The following is a 6,206-nucleotide window of genomic DNA, read 5'->3' as shown; positions in this document are numbered from 1 at the left end:
GAAAGTACGTTCATGTTGGAAGTCCTGTGCACTCAGCCTTGTATAAATCTACCATGGCACAATTTATGCAATATTTATTAAACAGCTGTCAATTTCCGAAATTAACAGTCAACATTTATAGTCGCTCTACGCACATGGTTCAATTTGAGGAGTATATACAAAACTCCGAATGCCAGCAACTGTTTTCAACGGTTGGCGTGTTTCGGCTGGGGCAGATCATCGGGGTGGACGCGCTCGGAAGCGGCCTGTTCCAATCCCGATCGATCTGGAACCCGCTCCTCCGTGAAGGAAAGGAACGTTTAGAAAGCAAATAGCAGACATCAGGCGGTGTGGGTGTTATCAAAGAGGGGAAAGAGCATTGGTGGATAAATACGAGATGACGGGGTCATCTCGTGGGTACAGGAAATGTCAAGAAAACAATCAACGGTATTCAAAACAAATAAATGCACCGTTTAAGATACACAGGATGATGTGGCAAAGATTCAAGCTCTTATGGGAAGGGGTTGATCCACAGAACAAAGATTCAACTATCTAAAGAGAAAGGAGATCCACAGAATGAAGATTCAAATTTCTTTAGGGAAGGGGTTGATGCACAGCAAGAGGATTTCAACTCATATGAAAAAGGAGATCCACAGAATGAAGATTTCAATATCTTATGAGTATGGGTTGATCCACAGAATGCTGTGGCGAAGATTAAAATATCTTTTGAAAAGGAGGTTGATCCACAGAATTAAGAAACAAATATCTTATGAAAAGGAGGTTGATCCACAGAATAAAGAAACAAATATCTTATGCGAAGACGGTTGATCCACAGAAAGATTCAAACTTTTCTGAGAAAGAGGATCCACAGAATGTCAGATTTAAATATCTAATGAGTAGGGGGTTGATCCACAGAATTTATATTCAAATATCTTACGAGTAGGGGTTGATCCACATAATGTAAGATTCAAATATCTAATGAGTAGGGGTTGATCCACAGAATGCTGTGGCTAGACTCAAAGTCCAATGAGAAGGGGTTGATAGACAGAATGAAGATTCAAATATCTCAAATGAGGAGGGGTTAGGTGGCTATGTGCCCCTTTGTGACAGGCTCTCCAAGGTGAGGGCTACAGTAAACTAATTCTGGTGGTTAACCTAACTAGTTGGTAGGGTTGACCGCCAAAATCAGTTTAGAACTCTTCTTGGAGAGGCTGCACAATTATAATTGATGTTGGGTGATCTCTAAACTCTCTTCACAAAGTTCTTAATTAAAAGGCTTTTCATTTAAAACAAAGAATCAAAGTTCTTCCCATGAAAGAACACAGGAAGGCTAATCTAAACGATGTACAGTTAATACTAATACACGTAAATAACCTACAGTACATTAAAAACAGAGCTTTGATTTACAATACTTACACGTGCCACTAGACATTTAATTTCTACATTTTTACGCGCGCTGTTTTTCGAAGCGCAAACAGTTGGAGCCCATTATGTTTACATTGGAGGTTTAAGAAAATTGCCAATAAATTTAATGTCATCACGGTCGAGTCCAAGAGTATATGTTGGTTCAGTTAACAAGCACAGAACAGGCCGATGGTTTACGAGCACTTGTTTACCACTACGCATACTCACAACATAAGGGTATCGTGCATGCAGAACACGGAACAGTCGGTGATATCAAAATTAACCAAGTCCAATGTGTATAAACATTATCATGATATTAAAGGAAGGTATAGCTTTGGTAATTACTCCAAAAAAGAATCACCATAAAAAACTTACTTGTAAGTAGCATGCAGCTGCTGAGAATGTACAACATTTTGAGAAAGGGTTCCCTAATGAACAATGTGGTTTTTTAGAGAATAGGTGGAGGGGATTCAAAAGTTTATCAATCTGAGAAACGCTTCATGCATGAAAGTTCTCTCAGATGTGTTCCAATTACGGATTTTCTTCCTGCGTGGACAAAAACACCCCAGATTTTCGGCGATTTCTCAAAAAGACTATACCACCTTTTTGAAATGAAATTTGTACAGGTTACTTTTGTTGTCTATATTTGCATAGGAGTGAAACAATCGAACGGTTCCCGCAACCAGCGTATGCTTTGCCTTTAACTTCAATCATGCTATTGCTAGACTAGTCAACAGCACTTAACACCGCGGTAGTTGCATTTGACTGATTTTAGTAAATGAAGCATTTAACAGGTTGTCACCTGCACCAGACTGGAATGATTCGGAAAATCTAAACACAACATTCATATCTAGACGGATGATGGTGTTAATGCATACTTTTCGGGTAATTATTTTTGGGGCGCTGCAGCACCATAGCCTGTATGCACTTAATCTCAGTGAGCAGTCAACCATTGACACTGTTTAAAGGGCAAGGAACTCTAATGAGTATTAAAGGCACTGGACACTATTGGTAATTACTCAAAAGAATTGTTGGCATTGAGTAAAGGAGAGCTGTTGATAGTATTAAACATGGTGAGAAACGGCTTTTGAGAAAGATGTAATTTCTAACCCAAATATTCAAAGGGTTCAGGTCTGAAGCCTTTTTTTGGCATCTGAACGATAGCAATCTGTGCAACAAGGGTGTTTTTTATTTCAGTATTCTCTTGTAACTTTGATGACCAAAATGAGTCAAATTGTTCACAGTTTGTTATTTTATGCATATGTTGGGATACGATACACCAAGTGAGAATCCTGGTTATTGACAATTAACAAATGTGTCCAGTGCCTTTAATTCAAATACATTTTGTTCAACTCAGTTTCACATCATGGGGGAAGGCCCAATGACTTTGTTTGTTTCATGCTAAGATAGTGTGATTTATTATAATGACAATATATATTCCAAAATAATACATCAAATTAAATCAAATAAACAACTTAAAACACAATCCATCAAATTAAATCAAATAAATAAATGAAACTTAAAACACAATACATCAAATTAAATCAAATAAATAAATGAAACTTAAAACACAATACCTCAAATTAAATCAAATAAATAAATGAAACTTAATACACAAGACAGAAACTTAATGAAATATAAAGTAAGTAAGATGATAACATAAATGAAAACAACATACCAAAATAATATAACACTTTATGAAGTTATGAGAACATGCACAAAGATTGAGCAGTATACACTTACATACATTATCTTCAAGTTCTTGATCCATATCTTCTCCCTTAGAAAATGAATAGTGAGTGAAAAGGGTTAAGGACAAATAAAGACTACAGCTACAAAATTGACTTGCATGAAGACAACACTTATGCACTGGTCAAACTTAGGCCTGACCCAATTGACCCAATTGGGGGTCAGACTTGTCACAGAAACTGGTCAAAAATTGGGTTTTGCAGAACTGCCAATAGACCTTTTGCACATGACGTCATTTCAGTAGGGCGCCCTCACCTAGAGGTCAAAAGGAGGTTGTTCATTGGCCAATACTGTAAGCTGCTCGTACAAATCTATGCGTCTCGATTGTTTCGTCACCGTTTTTCCTCTAAGATGACGGCTGTATGACGTCAATGCACAAGGTCTATATGTGCAATCAGAGAGATATTGCACATCAATCAGGGAGGTAATTACAATAGACCCTTCCCATGAAATATGTAAATTGCACATAGCGCATGCGCACTAACGTTTTGGTTGGCAAAATGAGGGAACATCACGCTGTTTGTACACGGCAAATGGGTGCGTGACGCAGACGCGATTGCGCGTCTGCTTAGTGCACAACTGTATGGTATTTGCCAACCAACAGGGTCTGTACGCATATTTCATGGGAAAGGTCCATTACATTCAACATAATAGGGACACAGTCTCTTTAATCAGGGAGAGTGTCATCAGAACATAGAAAGATTGGATTATTTTCAAGGACAAGGAACTTCCTGCAGGATCAGAGAGATGGCCGAGAGTCTACTTCAGTTTGACCCATTTCTGTGTTATTTTGACACTGATTCCCGAACATACTGACCCGGAAAAGAGTCAGGCCCCCACGGTACCAGGATCCTGGTCAATTCAGAACCAGACCTTTTTAGAGTGTATACGTGAAAATAAATATACAGTATTACTTGGTTGTTGAAGTTTCTTCATGGCATAATATTTGGTTCTTGGAAAGCAAAGGTAGGACATTTTAAGACAAGGGCTGACCATGTGTACAAATGTACATATATAAGGTCACGACCTTATTGTGTAGGCTGGAAAGGACTTTTCAGGGTTTTTAATCACAATTTTTGTTTGTATTAGCAAAGGCCAACAAAAAAAACCTTGAAAATCTGACTAGAGTAGGAAGAATAGCATGTCTGCTTCTGATCGGTGGTTAATTCAACTACAAATATTTTTTACAAAGAAAGAATAACTACACAAAAAGATGACTCTGCGATTTTCAAAAATTATACATTCTTTCTGCCTATACCAGCAATTGTGCATACTTTTGTAATCAGCAGAATCCTTTTCCATACAACTTATGTGTAGATGTTCTAGAAAGACCATAATCAACAGTAAAATTTACTGAATTTCTCTTGAGACCAAGCTTGATCACCGCCACTCAAACACTGGACTGGAAGATTAATTGAATTCTCTAACAAATTGCGCTTCTCTCTGACCGATAAGATGAATGGAATTTTCGTGGGTATTTAGGCAGAGTTGCTAATCCTAAACTCCATACAAAGGTACAGCATTTAAGGTAATGCTGTAATAATACTTAAAACAAATCATTGCACTCCCGAGTCGCTTTGAATAATAAATAAATAAAAACATTGACTAATAATTAATTAATAAGTGCATTTAGTACTAGTAATGTTGGATTAAAATTCAAATAATTTGCTTCGAATCCAAAATTACAAACGGCTTTTCTTAAAATAATGCATTTAACCGAAATTACTTTGCAGAATTGTTACCGAAAAACCAGGATATACAAAAGTAACTGAAACAATAATATATGGCCATCAAACACAAAAAAAAAAAAAAAAAACTAAAAACAATAAACAAACATATTAATTACAAGCTAAAATAAACTTAAATACAATGCTCTGGCTCAAGCAACTCATAGTTGTTATGGAACACAGACTTTGCAACCAAAAGGTTGCTTTAGCTTGAGTTGTTATACAGCAACTATACATGTAGGCCTACACTGCAAACACTGGATGTAAAAATTTACACCAGGGGTGTGGTCAAATTAATGTACAATGTAGATAGCATGGAGAGAATTTAAAATTAAGTGTTAAAATATCTCCAATGTAGTTGTCTTTGCAGAAATTTGTGTTTTTTAACACCCTTTGGTGTAAACTTTGATTCTTTTCTTGTATCTATACATGTATGTGACAACACGGTGCCACCCATGGTGTCAATTATTACATGTAGGATCTTTTGATAGTGGACAGTGTAAGGTTATCAAGTGATGTGGTCTTTAATTATGTTAGGTTCAAATATTGGCCGATTTCCTTTTGCACTTAATTTTAAATAGCAACTTCTTATTCCAAAGGTTGTGGGTTCAAATCCCCCACCGAGTAATATGCCTGTGAAATTTTTCTCAGAACTTGGGGAATAGATGTATTTTGTTCATTGTCCGTGGCACAATGCAAATGTAGCTGGATGTTTTTTTGTTTTTTTTTTTTTAACATTTGTCAAGGCTTATTTTGACAAAAATCAGTTCAGGCAACTTGTGTTAAATCACATATTTAAAATACTTAAATAGTTCCGAATCTGAGGTTACGAAATACATTTCCTGCTGTTTTTCTGAACATGCTGTTTTATGCTCAATACAAATTTAATTGAGGCTGCACTTGAATGTTGTACTGTGAACTGAAAAACAACCATTATCACTAACATGTGTGCAAAATGGCATTCACAGTAATAGAGGGGTAATGCCATTGAAATGTGGTAATCTATCAACATAGTTATGTCGTGTTCAATCAAGGTTGTCTTACAGCATTTAGCTAATCAAACATTGAAGTTATAAATGGATGAATGCGTGAGTTTTACAGCAAGGTAGCGTGTAGCGTGCTGGATACTAGGCAGTCAGTGACTTGATAAGGTTTCAGCAGTCTCTGTTAACATACATGTAGGTCAGGAAAATCAAACAATGTTCCATATTTCCCGCGTCTTGATGCAATTAAGCGTGGTGGGAATTACTTTTAAAGGCAGTGGACACTATTGGTAATTGTCAAAGACTAGTCTTCACAGTTGGTGTATCTCAACATATGCATAAAATAACAAACCTGTGAAAATTT

Source organism: Asterias amurensis, chromosome 17 (assembly GCF_032118995.1).
Source record: "Asterias amurensis chromosome 17, ASM3211899v1".
Lineage (NCBI taxonomy): Eukaryota > Metazoa > Echinodermata > Asteroidea > Forcipulatida > Asteriidae > Asterias > Asterias amurensis.
Note: the sequence above shows the minus strand (reverse complement) of the source record.